The sequence below is a fragment of the Corvus moneduloides genome, chromosome Z (genome assembly GCF_009650955.1).
Source record: "Corvus moneduloides isolate bCorMon1 chromosome Z, bCorMon1.pri, whole genome shotgun sequence".
Classification (NCBI taxonomy): domain Eukaryota; kingdom Metazoa; phylum Chordata; class Aves; order Passeriformes; family Corvidae; genus Corvus; species Corvus moneduloides.
This window is the reverse complement of record NC_045511.1, coordinates 23,903,244-23,918,633: the sequence shown is the minus strand read 5'-3', so window position 1 is coordinate 23,918,633 and position 15,390 is coordinate 23,903,244. Positions and strand designations below refer to the sequence as shown.

General features: G+C 37.6%; 1 protein-coding gene across 1 annotated transcript in view; it reads right to left on the bottom strand.

Annotated features, from left to right (window-relative positions):
* Positions 1-15,390, bottom strand: part of ARSB (arylsulfatase B) — a 76,765-nt gene that overhangs the window by 13,530 nt on the left and 47,845 nt on the right. The window lies entirely within an intron of this gene.

Here is a 15,390-nt window from a genome sequence, read left to right as displayed (position 1 = left end):
GATGTGGCCCCATATTCAGATACTACAGAAGACTGAAATGTCAACTCTGTTCACATTGCCTCTCAAAAGGAAACCCGAAGCTCCTTCTAGGAGGGAGCTCAGGAAAAAAAATTAAAATGCATTGACCAGGGATGATTAGGAAACCAGTTTGTTATTGAAACCAACAGCGAGGAAGTGAGTCAGATGGGCATCCCAGGAGCATCCAAACCAACTTCCAGGTGAGCTTTCATAAATAAGGTAGGAGTTCAAGACCTAAAACCCAGAAGTTTTATATTAACTGTATCAGCTGACAACAGTTTACCAATGACTACCAGAAGGCAACTTCAATCAGACTAGGAGACGCATTAAAAGATGGAGAGAAATCAATGTTGATTTTCTAGCTTCTTTCAAGAGATGGTTTTCAATCACTTTAGGGACTCTGAAGGACTCAGCTGACAGATTTTCAGATGAGAATTCATGAAATGATGTACGATGATCGTGTAAGAGCCAATAGGAAGCAGAACTAGATATTTCTAAAAAGAGTAAATTCTGCACAACACAGTGAGGCAAATACATATCTAATGGAAAGAACAGAAAGTTGGGAAAGGAAATGCTAGGACACAATTTCTCTATTTTTTATGAAGGAGTTGCAAAGCTTCTATTTTCTTACTGGACTTTACAATTTGAGTTGATTTTCTCTAATAAACAGATTTGTGCATACCCTGATGCCTTTTCCTGGTCTCAAAATCAAGAGTCATACACGGTTAGAAGGGGAAAAGGGATTTTACCTTGGTATTTATTTTAAGGATCCTTAGGTGTACACGTCTAGGTCATATGCATCGAAATACACCCCGCTGAGTCTATCTCTGTGTCCGTGTCTCTGTGTCTCTCTTCTTCCCCCCCAACATTGGGTATAACATTATAGGTTTTACTAATTAGCATATCTATCAAAGATTCCCCAATGAGAGGCTCGAGTGAGACCCCCCTCCCCAAGGAACCTTCCCCTGGATGGTTCTATCTTGGTTTACAGAATGTGTCCTGGAGAGGACCTTGGGGTCTGGGGCACACTGATCCCTAACTACGAAGCTTCTAAAATGTTTAGTCTCTCAGCTTGACAAACAAGTCCAAGAATGTAGGCAAAAAGCACCAGGAATACAGAAATTGTAAAAAAGGTATAACAGGGGTATAAAAGAAAAGGCATAAATCTTCATGGCATCAACCCAAGTTCCCTATCTACATCAGACTTGTGTAATGTTACCAGATTAATAAGGATATAAAAGGGGCTACTCATTTGGAGTATGCATACACAAACTGGGGAGGACTCAGCTCATCTTAGATCAAGGAGCACTGAAGCTGACCTAAAAAAGAAAATAAACCTCAAACCCCTACAAAACCAAGGGAAACCTTGTAAGTAATCCAAGCAGAATCTCTTCTGGGAGAGAAATCCTCATACAGCCACGTGATGTCCGTAGAAAATATGAAATAGTTTAAAGATTAATACTACTTACTTTACAACATCACTGTGTTATGTGTTACTCTGTTCTGCTACTCCTCCTTGACGACTCCTCTTTGCCATCTACTTTCTTAAGCACAATGAAAGACATTCAGCAGGTCAAAAAAAGAATCATGCTTTCTAAACCTTATGTCTCAAAACTACAATATCAAGGCTTGGTCTAAATATAAAACTATGTGAGCCTGCATTTCCAATTTTAAAGTTTAGCATGAAGAATATACTTCTGATTGCTCAGCTACATAGGGTATGTGAAGCCATAACATTACACAAGATAAACTATTTTAAATACTTCAAATAAATGGTATGAAAGATTGTATTTTTAGATATACTTTACAAAATATCCTTAGAATGCCATGTATGAGACTTAAAATAAGATTCAAGAAGATAGAACAATTTTTAAAAACTCTGATCTGGTCCAGGTAACAAAACTAGATTACTAAATGAAAAAATGCTTTTACCAGAGCATAAAGTTGAAGTTGTTTGGTGAAATATTATCTTTTGGCATAATTTTTTGAAGAGAAATTGATAAATTCCCTCATATTGAGCTGTTATGAACAGAATTCTGTCAGTCATGTTAATTCACCCATTGCAAGCATTTGTTTTGTGCCAAGGAAATGTACTGTCTATTATTCAGAGAAGTGCATTGCTTTCCAGACAGTACAGGTCAACTTTCATCAGATGTACTGGTCATGGAAAACGGATGATGCTTGTTGGAATGCTCTCTACAAGGATAGTGACAGTACTGTTGGTTTATTACATTACATAAGCACCAGATACAGAACTAAGATAAACAAAAATTTTGCTTGATATGAATTCTTTTCTTTCCATCCTATGACTTGCAGCTTAAGCTCAGATATTCTTCCCCCTGCATTTACCCATTTTCCTCCCTCTCTTCAGCCCAGCTGGTGAGTTTCTACCTCTGCCTTCAGCTTTTGCTGCTGCAGGTGAAATGCAAAATTCCTGGGCTCTCTTCTCCCTTGCAATATAAATTTTAGAGAGATCTCTTTTCTGATTTCACAGACTGAAGAAGTCATATTGGTTTTGTTTCCTTTTCAAGACAAAATGTTCACTTCCACTGCATCTAAGCAGGTTTTTTCTGCATTTGTTCTGTATTATGGGGGAGTTTTTTATTTCTTCTTTTTCCATTATGGTTGACAGTAAGAACTGCCCTGTGGACTAATTCAGCAATCAAAGGACAGATGCCTTTTATTAAGTTCTGTAATCAAGCCTGCCTTCATAGGTCTGCATAGTCTCCTTACAGACTTATATACAAAAAATGTGATGCTTTTGCTTGTGTAGAGGCTAAACATTTTACTTTTTTTGCCGTTGGATCAGTGTATCAGCAGCTAATGAAATAAAGCTTTATTTCCACATTGAAAGAAAATCCCACAGCCTTTGTCATGAACTTTATTATTGTCAAACAGAAGCCACTGTTTCCTGAACCCCAACTTTGGAGCCTCACCAGTTTCTATATTTCTTTTTTAGGTAGTCTCTTGGGAAATGATAAAACTCGTATTAGTTAAGAAAACAATGACCTTTTATTCAGATATTTATTTTCAAATATTTAATGTTAAAATGAATTTGTTGAAAGATTTTAGAGTTTTGGTTGGAGTTCTAGGTCACCAAACAGTATTCAAATAGCTTTTGTATCTCTAAAGAAAAAGCTAGGTCCCTCAGAAGCCGTTGCCCTTGGTAAGTGACTTTGGAGTTCATAGCATAGTTCAAGAAATCCTTTGACAGCCTGAAAAATGGTTTCAGGATCAGATTTTTAAAGGAACTGAGGTGGCCAACTCTCGCTACCCACAAAAGTAGTTTATTATTTAAATACTTTAGAAGTCTGGCCCTTTGCCCCTTATGGAAACCTCAGCTTAGTTCTTTTACTTCTACTATCATACACGGCTTCTATACACATCCATATTTCAAACTAGGATGAAAAGTCCTATGTAATTTTCAATAGCTGATTTGCACCTTCAAGAAATCTGATTTTTCCGAAGGCCAATGTCATTAACATAGCAGGATGTTGGAAAATTGACTACTGGATAAGTACATAAGTACATATCCTGGCTGTTGACCAGAGAATATCCTGGACTTTTCAGGAAGAGTGAACAATCTTTCAGTGCATTAAGTCTTGCCAGTGCACAAATTTAAGTACAACAAAAGGGAAAGTAATGAACATGGCGGGGAAAAGCCAAGACTCCACATACACAAAAGAATGTGTTCTGTACTAGCTATTGGTATTTAGGGAAGTGTTTGTGAAGTTGTAATGAACACGTAATGCCCAGAGGCTGTTCAGCAAAGCAATCCCAATATTAAAATTGGCAATGAACGGGACACAATGCCACCACCAAGGTCCTTCTTGTGCCTCACATAGTGTACTACGCAGTTTTGGTTCCCATGTTACAAAACAGACACAGAAAAGCCAAGCAAGATACAAAGACATGAGGCAAGGAAGATTAAAGCTATGAACAACTTCCATGTGAAGAATGACTAAGTAAATAGGACTCTTTATCCTAAAAAATGGACAATTGATGAGAGAAAGGACAGAGGTCGAAGAAATTGTGTGGCCACAGGAAACTGAGTAATGAACAACAATTCTTTTCTAATAAGGGCATTGAATAAATTAAGATGTCATGTACTGAAAATACATGATAGTATATACTTCCTTATTACAAACCAAACTCAAGTGTGGAATTCCTTTACATGGAATGCTGTGGGTGCCAAAATTTTATGCAGGTTGAGTAATAAAAGGATTCAAAAAGTGGAAGAAAAATCCATCAAGAATTCTTATTTCCAAAATCACAACCTAAAGATTAGGAGCAGGCTGTGGGGGCCACACATGAGAAGTGTATTTAATGTGTTTGCCCTCGTATACTCTGTCCTACACAACTGCTACTCTCAGAACAATGAACTGGACAGATTTTTGGTGTGGTCTTACACAAGATGTGTTACCAAATTACTTTCAGTTCGGGAGAGGCAAATAAAAAATTTACAAAAGGAAGTGCTATATCGAAGTAGATTACTTTCATTAGAGTAATCCCTGTAAGCACTGAACTGAAAGGGTTAAAACTTCCACAAAAACTAAGTCTAGAATCATAGCACCATAGCATATCTATGTGGATCATAGACTCCAACTCTCTGCTCCTCACAGGATTACCCAAAACTAAACCATATGACCAAGAGGGTTGTCCAGATGCTCCTTGAGCTCTGGCAGGCTTGTAACACTCCCTGGGGAGCCTGTTTCAGTGAAGAACCTTTTTGTAAAGCCCAAAGTGAACTTCTTCTGATGCAGTTTCATTCCATCTCCTCATGCCCAGTCAGCAGTCACAGAAAGAGGGGATGAGCCCCTCTGCTTTCCCCCTTGAGGAAGTTGTAGGCTGCCCTGAGGTCACTCCTCAGCTTTCTCCAAGCTGAGCAAACCAAGTGACCTCGGCCACTCATCCCAAGCCTTGCACTTAAATTCTTCCACCAGCTTGGTTCCCCTCCTCTCTATGTATATATGATTCAGATTCAGGTTGAACTATGATTTCACAAATCCATGAACACCATGAGTCATTTCTAGCATACCCTCTGGTATACTTTGAGCGCTATTCTTTAAAGGAAGGGTAGAATAAAGCAGTGGTAACATTAATTTGTATTAGCAATGACTTCCAACGCACAGATCAGTTTGTGCAGACAAGTCAGTTATTTCCTTAGGGCTGTTTTTTCACTTACACCAGAGCATAAACCAAGAGGAAAGTAATTGAAATAACGAATTCACCTTGAAATGAGAATCTGACACCCACATTATTTCATACAATTTTGAACTTAAAAAAACCCCTTACAATTTACAGAAATGTTACAAGATTACAGGTTTTGCCATACTGAAGTGTGTTCTGAGAAGTCGTTAATAACAGAAGATTCAACATAAAACAGAAAAGATAAACCAAAACTGCTTACTTTGCCCAGCAGTCTGTTCTTTCGCTTCACTTCCTAAGCATAGGGGAGATCATAAAAAATGCTGCAATGTGCTTAGCCCTGTTTTATTCCTCCTCGCCTTTCAAAAAAGCTCTCTGACCTCATTCAGTATCCCATGTGTCCTCCTGATTTAAAACATTGTTTATGTTAGGTGGGTAGCTCTTCTAGAGGAAGAACTGTCTTCCTACATATTTTTGCATACACTTACAGCAGCCTTCTGCTTAACTCATTAGTTCATCAATCCAACTGGGCAATGATTTCCAGAGGTGGAAAACAGGAAGTAAAATTTTTTCGTATTTCTATCCTGCTGATCAATGTATGCTTGAGAATCAATCATCTGTTCCTTGGCTTATACAGTCCTAGTTACCTACCAAAAACTTACCAAAAATTAAAAAATACTAATTTATCTGACCACCAGGAAAACCACAAAAATGTCTGAAAATCCATTTATTTTCTGTACAACTCAAAACCTTTTAAATCCTTCTACTACTGCTGCAAACCAAAACAACTTCACGATCCTTTGATGCCTGTAATGCTACATGGTAATAGAAGAAAAGAAGGGTTGATCCAGTTTTACTGCATTTTACAGATTTAGATGTCTGTCAAAAGCTCTCTACTCATCTTCCTGCATGGAGACTATAAATCCACTTTGTTTATCTGTCTGTCTTATGATGTTTCCAACAGTTTCACTGATAACCTCTACAATATTTAATATTCAATTAAGGGCAAATACTAGGAAAAAAGTTCTCCTAAAAATAGTGCAGACAACAGCAAAAAGTCCCTGCAACACTTGGTATGAAGGCTGGAAAATTCAGACCTGTAAGCTTCTTTGCAAATATTTCCTATGATTCACTTCAATCCTTTGCTTTTTACTTTGCAAAGCAAATAGTTCAAGTACCATGCAACCGTTACTTGTAAAAAAAGGTTAAGGATAGTCCACACCCACATTGTGCAAATTCGCAAGTTAAAGAAAATAAAGGGTACAGTCTGAACCTGCCTTTTAAAGAAAGGCTTGCTCTTTAAATTAATCTAAAAGACAAATTTGTGGACACATTTTATTAAATAATTAGTTTCATAAAAGTGTACTCATTTAAACTTTGCTATCTAATTTTTAACTGTAAGAAGGAAGATAAACTAAATAAAGTGTAAATGTTCAGCTGGGATTTAAAAGAAGGACTATACATATTCCATATCATTATTCGTTGTATTTTGAAAATTTAATAAACATAGATCAATTACTCTTCTCATTCCTCTAGCTCTTCTTCTTTCATTCACGGAGACTAACTCAAGCAATTGGTAGAAACTTCAAGTGTGGCAACATAAATAGACAGTACATCTAAAAATAAAATATTCTGCTTTCAGTGTATGATTACGATGATGAAAATGACCCATGTTGAGAACAAGTTTTCTTGGCTGGTGAGAGATCAAAGAGTACACAGTTCTCTCTAACATGCCATTTACCAAGGTCCTGACCACAAAACTTAAAGCATCCAAAACGATGTTGCTTGAAGCATGCTGTATTTCTGTACACTGTGGTCTACAATACAAGCATGTGGGGAGGCAGTATTGGGTACTGAGGAATAGTTTTGGAGAAAGACAAAGGAACGTTAATTTATTACTTATTTGGGAGACAGAGCCTGACCAAAAAGTAATCTGAACAGCTAAGTGAGTATCACAGTGGCCATGCCTACAATTTTCCAATATCCTATACAGTAGCAAAAACATTCTTTTGAAAGCAGCTGCATATAATCAGTGTCATTTAAGGAAAACAGAAGCAAATGAAGCTTCCACCATTCTTCATCTGCAAAACAAGGATGTTAGAAGTTATCTACCTTTTCAGTATATTTCCCAAAGGAAAAAATGAAAAATATCACATTCTCTAGAGTTAAACTTCTATTTCTGATAATATAATGTAGCAGCTGTATGACAGGGTAAATATAATCACAAAAAGCTCCAACCTTAATTGCAACCTGCTTGACAGAAAAGACTGAAAAGTATGTATTAAGAAAAGCCACAAAACCCAGCATGAATTAAGATGTTAGATGCCTCACACTCTTTGCAGTCCAAATTAGAAGTGCATCTGAAACAAACAGTAAACAAGTGCCACTGCTTTGCAGGTGTAAAGCACATTCAGCCCAAGTAGGAATATCACCAGCATTTCTTGTGACACAAGTGTGTGGACATAGTACAAAGGATATCTCAATAGCTTGAAGCCTTGCAGTTTGTAATGTATACTGCACAAAGAGATTCCCTAGATATTTTCTTATTAACCAACATTTTTCTCTGTAGTTTAAGACTTGTATTTCTGTATAAATTTTGTCTGGCTATGCAACACTTATTTGGTTACTCCACTCCAGTACTTTAATAACACATAACAGGATCCACATAGAAAAAAGGTTACTTCTCATACCACATGGCCACATAGGTCAAGAAACTAATCAATGATAGGGAAAGAGAGAAAGATCCTCACGGGGATAGAAAAGCATCTAAAAAAATAGGAAACAAAACCAGTTTTGACTCCTAAAGGAATTTGTGCTGGTAACTCTACTGTTGAACATATTCTAAATGACCTGGAAAAGGGAATGAACAGTGAGGTAACAGAGTCTGTGAATGATGACAAGTTATTTAAAGCTGGCTATGAAGAACGACAGAAGGCCTGTATGAAGCTGAGTAGTAGGCACTAAAATAGTCAGTGATATTTAACATAGATGCAGGTAAACTGATGCATGTGTGAAAAAATAATCTGAAAGTCATATAAACATATAAAATTATGGCCTTTGTGTCACTCATAACCAAGAGTGAAACCCTGGGATCATGACAGATTGAGCTGATGCTTTTTCAGAATTATGTCTGCGTTGTACAAAAAGAGAACTGAAGGAAGGAATTATTAGAAAAGGACTTGTTAACAAAGCAAAAAGCCCCGTGCCACTGGAAAACTGTAGTTTTGGTCTTCCCATCTCAAAAACAAGACTGAGGAAGTACAGTTGCAAGTTTAGGTGGTATGCAATCCCTTGTGAATAAAACTCCTTTGCTAGATGTACATTCTATTTAATTAAATTTGCATTTTCTACGGAACTCCAGGGACCAGGCTGTTTTCACTCCCTCCCATCCTGTGTGACATTGGCCAAATGCAATCATATGAACAAAACCTTAAATGACAGGGGACATATCATTTAAACATGCACGCTAAATACTTTGAGTACTCTGAACTTACTACACACACCTCGGGAGGTATCTTGAGTGAAATCCCATGACCTAGGTAGTTTTTAGTATTTTTCAGTGTGACTACAGCCTCCACCTGACCCAACTAGACATCACCTACAATGTAGAGCAGCACTACTGCAAACCATGTAGCCACAGTGAGAAAAACTCAAACTGAAACACTGAGTGAGACATAAATTCTTTACTTAAGAAGTCAGTTGTCTGCTTTGGCTTGGAATGGCCATCTTCCAACAGGACTAGACTATGTTCTCCGAACAAAATGGAGTGGCTTTTTTCTTTTAATCACACCAGAGATGCTTCATAGAAAATATCCATGTTATTCTATCACTTTGTAAAATCTTTTAATTGCATCTCAGCTATCAGAACAGCTAGGACACCTCTCTGAGCTGCCACTCCTCTGGCACCCTTAACAGCAGGTTATAAAGGTGATAAAAGAGATTGGATTTTATCAGTAAGCACAACATAAGCACAGCTGTCACCAAGACAGCAACGTAATGAAGTCCTGCTTGTATGCAGAGACTCTTGGGAGGATCAGTGCAAGTGCTCATGTTTTCAGACTTATCTTTGATAACAGAGGCTGAAGGAACACAGAGCTACAGGTGTGACAAGAGGCACCCATCATGTGGTTCTGTCAGACACACCCTCAGAGCAAGAGACACAGCTATTACAAGGCTGCACTACACAGCCAGACAGCAAGAAACTACTGAACTGCAGAAACTAGTGCTTGCTGGGAGGCAGCTTGAGGAAACGAAGTGGCACTTATACACATGTTCAAAAAAAGATATTGCATTTAAAATAATTCAATCTTGTGCATACCGGCTGTCAACTCACTGAAGACTCTCACTCTTGGCAGACAGGCTTTCAAAAGGCAGTGTCACCTGGCAATGGTAAGTCTCAAGGGGATAAATTAGATGTTCAAATTCTGCTTAGACATTGTCTTAGGTTACAATGTAAGATGTAACCAAAAGGTATGTATTCCATTGTGACCTATGTAAGCTGTTAAGATAAATGGGGCAGTGTTCTTTATCCTCTCCATAACTCATCCCTGGTAACTCCCTCTGGGGGCTATCTCCCCTAATGAGCTATCAAGGCCTCACTGCATGACTCATAAAATGACATCATCCCATTGTGAGATGCTCCACCCAGGGGGAGGAACCGAGCATTCCTACCTGGATATAATCTGAGGTTTGGAACAGCACAAGCAGCCCTTACCTACTGGGTTCCCAGAGGACAAGAGCTACATAGCCACCACTGGACCTTCAGAGGAAGACCAGACCTTTCAACAGGACCACAGCTTCAACAGAACCATATCTATCACTTCAAAGAGGACTGCAGCCACCATTTAGTTGGACTGCTACCACCACCCTGACCGACAGGGTTGTATCCTGACTCTGTCAGTTTGAGCCAGTGTTTTCTGCCTTTACTTTAATTTTCCTATTAAACTGTAGTTCTGACTTGGAATCTCCTGCTAGTTTGTTTTCAAACTAGTACTGACATTCAACAAAGTTTCCTTATTTTGTAAAAATGTTTTTTTATTAGAGAGAGAACAACTCCATATGTGTTGCAGAGTAGAATTCTGCTTAATAGTTGAACCAAACCACGGACACTACTTCCACTAGGACTTAGAACCAACAAGAAGTAATGAGTATTATTTTCATAGTAAGGTGATGCCTATGCCTCCCTGCCTCTTGTGATCTGATTAGTAGTCTATAAAAACCACAGAGGAGATCCCCAGACAGAAGTCTGGGACTGGTGAACCAAAAACCACTTACATATGAAACCCAAACAGAAAGAGACCATCTTTACCATCTTTACTTTTCATTACCATCTTTAAAATCAACATACTATTTTAATCATCTAATAAATTCCTATTGTATTCACCACCTTGTATGTATTGTCAGAAAAATGGTAATTGAATTATTCTCCTACAGCTTCCATTAAAATAAAAACTTCTGTTCTTAGCTAAGTTATTTGATGCTATTATCAAGATTTAAAAATTTTATTTACACGTGGGCCAGTAGAGAGAAAAAAGAAAACCCAAGCAGTTAAAAAAATCACAAGTGATTACTTTCCTAACAGGCAATGCAGACTCCTTCTAATCATCTTACCCCATTTTTGTGCTACAATAGCAGAAGTATAGGTTAAAAAAAAAATCACACACTTTCTTATATATTATGAAATTCCACATAAAAATTACCCTCATGACAGCAGTATTCAGCCTCTTAGAAATCTCACCACGTGCACACACACAAATCCTGCATGATTGGCAGGCTCCTGTGCCTTACTAATGCTCAACTGTGGAACAGCGGGAAGTCTGTTAGGGCTTGAAAGACTTACCCTTAAACAAATGGGAACCATTCCATTAATTCCAGTGGGCTCTGGTTCAGACTGGTTAAGCATCAGCAGTAATAAACAAGGAATTTACACCCTACCAACTCCTCTTAATCAAATAAATGAAGCTAAATTCCTCTTTATCCATACAGTTCAGTGGACACAATGTGTTTTCCACAAAACCGTCCTATGAAAGGCTTCCACATTTGCATTTACAGCAATCACTTCTGGCAAAAACACATAAGCTTTAATCAACTCCTCAAATAAAAGTGATTCTAAAATCAAAACAAAAGCGCCAATACATTATTTACCAATTCTCAGAAGAAAGAGTTTAAGAAAATAAGAACACACAGTGCCATGAATTATACCAAAGACTGAGCCTTATGAATGAACAGATATAAATGAATTCTACATTTTCCCTGCTCCAAAACCAATGTCCCTATGCTCTGAAGTTCTAGAAAATCTAGAAAGTGTTTACTTAAAACATACTTCCCTCCAGCACTGAAACAGCAGAACTAAGGCACACTTCAGGTAACGGGTACCCAAACACTTGATCCTTTAAGTGGAGCCACAAAGGGGAACACAAAGTCAAGAAATGAACCATAATTTCACTGCAGTAAAACTCAGGAAGCCACCCAGTAACTTTTCTTTGTGGTCAGCACTGCTTCCCACAACCACATCTTCTGAACTTTCCTCCAACAGCATTTTTCCAACTGTCCAATAGTTTCCTCCCTGAGGAAATTCTCAGGCCACACCAAAAGCACTAACCAACTGAGTTACTCTGTTTGTTACAAACAGTTTTGAACAGTGACCTCCCATCTTTCATGAGAGATTTCTCCCCAACTCTGTGCAAGTCCGTACTTTACATTTCACATCACATAATACATACAAATATTTTGAATGACAACACAGAAAAGAAGTAATGGGGTATCCACATGGGTTTGGGTAATTTTGATTTCCACTAACACCAAATTTGTACATAAAATTTTCAATTTATATAAGAAAGTAAGGAAAGTTAGTGGGTACACCATTTGTAATAAATTCTTAATTTTCTACTATCCTGTAAATCTACTTCAATGATATATGTGTTCTTCTAGCATTCAAGATCCAAAACATTCTGTAGGCACAGCATGTTTTTCATTTGCAAGTGATCTGGCCTATAGTTTGACTTGCAGACAGTCTATAAATACATTCAATCCCAGGTCTCTACATTATACCATAAAAACCAGAATTGTAAATAAAAAAAATACAGATTTCCTTTGGTATTTCCCCATTTTTAAGTACCTGGATCTGGGGAAAACAGAAAAGGTTGCAGGAAAGTTTAATGAGGCAACATAAGAAGAGAGAAACAGCTTCCAGAATACACCACTCCTAGTGGAGGCCAATTCAGCAATTGGAAAATGGTACTGCCCACACTGTCCATCTGCACACAGAATAAAAGTAGTATGGATCTGACAGACTGTGTCAGAAATGACAATGGATTTTCATTCTGTTTGAATTTTCTTTCCTTTACGTTTTTGATTAAGCACCAACATGATGCTTTACTTGAACATGAGATTTTTTTTCCTTCTAAATTTCAGGAAATTGTCGCTGCCTGTTCCGAGCTTCCCTTCCCCCTCCCCAAGACAAGCCAGGACTTGCCTCTGTCATGTGCTCTGAAGCCCTTTGTTCCAAGCGCGGGCAAAACCAAATGTAACTCAGACTCTTTAGCAGTGTCTCATTGGCCGGTCACCCTGGGTACGCCCCCAGTCCTCCCCTTTCCCCTTCTCCCAATAAAAGAAAGGACCAAGAGGGGGCCCGGCCTCTTTGGCTTGCACCCTTTCTGTGAACGTCTTGTCTCTGTTTCTATTTGAAAGCTTCTAATTGCAGGAATTGGCAACCAAAAGCTGTATTTCTCCCTCTTTGCTTCTGCTGGTGGTATCAGCTTTGCAGCTACTATTGCTGCTCTTAGAGCTACTGAAATGCTGGATTGCCCGTGCTACCTCTCTAGGCTGCCCAAGGCTTTCTAAGGCATTGAACTACGAGCCTAGCCAGTAAAAAGCTGTATTTCTACAGGAAATAATACATTGAACATGATTGAAGTTTTTATTATATACCCTAGACCACAGTGGTTACAATATCGAGAGCAGTGAAAGTACTACATGTTTCATTTCCACTGATGACTATTAAATCAAGTCTTATAAGCATCGAAAATCTGGACTATCTCTAATGTAGTAATATAATTTATACAGTCCCTAAAATCTTAAACCACTCAGATGAATCAACTACTCACCTGCAAGATAAGACTGTATTTTCAAAGAAAAATTTATTGAGAAATAAAAGAGCTAAAGGACAAAAGTTACAGCTAATATTTTTTACAGTTAGGAGATACACTTGGATCTTACATATTTTCTATTTATAAACATAAGGTCTTTTAAAATGCTACATTTGTTTGTTAACAGCATGGAAACACATGGCTGTTCTCAATAGATCTACAAGTCTCCATTTATAACTTTCTCTCCTCTATAACTACAGAAGCAGAAAAAGTCTTCAATACAAGTAGAAAAGGATTCCCCAAACAAAATTCTCACTTGACCATAAACAGAAAATTTTGCACTGTGTTTCACACTGATGTACTATAAATATGTTGGTGCTATACTGCAAGTTTATTTTTAGCATTTTACACAATGGAAACTTCATGACAAGAATTACCTTTTGCTAGTCTTGATTCTATGCAGCATCCTGTCACTTAGTTTTCATCAAGAAATGCACAGGAAAAAGCAAACTCTAGAAGGAGTTTTAAGAATTTCTCCCTATTGCTTTGGCAAAGAGCATACTGTTTTCCTGGCATGAATACAATTCATATTCCTCCAGCAACTGATTCTGTTCCCCTCCAGCACACAGCTCAGTCAACTGAAGTACAATCAGCTCTGGTTAAAAATGCCAGTCTCACCACGATCAGTTTGATACTCAGCAAATTATCTTGACGCTTTTATTGATAACTGCTGAACTTCAGTAAATCTCAGTCAATGAACTGCAAAAATGAAACTAGAGTATCTTTCACAAAAATGCAGGGATTGTTTTTAATTTCCTGATTATAATGGATAATGTTATAAATGCATAGACTATTCTTTCTTGGGATATATTCTTTTGTGGGATATATGATTTGAACCAACTTCATTGTATTGTCTCTGAATTAGCACTTATATGAGTGAAATCTTGGGAAGAGATGGAGAAATGGGAAGAGATGGAGAAACAGGCAGGAAAAAATGTTATGGATATTTATCTTAACATTCACAGTCACCATCATCCACAATAAAGCCAAAATTTAGAGCCTACTGAATGTTTCAGAAAATGCATATATTTTAGAGTCTTCATAAACATAGGGAAAAAGCTAAATATCAAAGCCCCAGCAGGTAATTTAGACTGTTTTAAGGAAATAATATATAAGAGTATCTTGCTTGGGAACAGACTGGTTTTGTGTAGACATTGCTTGTTGTACATTAACAAACCTTTAATCATAACATTATTTAGTGCTTCTTAGACTTTTGTCTTCCTATGAAGCACCAAAGACAAAAAATCTCATAGAAATCAAAGCTCGAAATTACAAGGTAGCTTTGAATAGCACTGTTTAATTATCATTTTCCCTCTTCACAGTAACAAACAAACTGTCAATGTGAGAGCTGAACAAGTCCTTCATGGCTATTTCTAGGCCTGCTGCAGTGCTGTGGATTCCTGTTTTAGGTGATAGTCTGTACTACAGCAGATAGACAATTCTCCTCACCAGAGAGAAAGTCTTGCACATTTTTTGAAAAGGCTTAAAGTCACACAAGGCACCTTCTTCCATCGACACTTCTACGTCTTCACTCGGATAAAGTCAATTCATTTTTGCTTTTCTGCTCATTCTTCTAAAACCAACAATTTTTACTTCATGTTTATAGTGAATAAAATACATATTCTACAGTGTTTTCTGGAAGATAGCTCATTAGTCAGTACTAGACAGTAGAAAGTAACTTTTCTATTTCAGTTACAGAAATAGAACTTTTATATTGGCTTATCCCATTTATAAGGTACATTTCTGAAGTTGCACAAGTATGTGTAGCTCTGATGCCTTAATTAGTGTGAAAGTTCACAAAAATAAGCCAGAAGAAAGAACCATCTTGTTACAGCCATTTTGAAATGCAGATGGCTCTGTGAGCTCACAAGGCCTTTGCATAAATGTATTTTGTACTGATTTCTCTTTTTTTGAACCATGATGTGTAGAGCAATTATTTCACCTCAACAAGGAAACTCTGGAAATGTCAAGGGCTTTTCCAACCTATACTGTGACAATGAATTACCGAAGAAATAAGGGGTTTTGCTACTTCACTGAGGAAAGACATTTTGTGACCTTTTGCTGCTTCATGGCAATA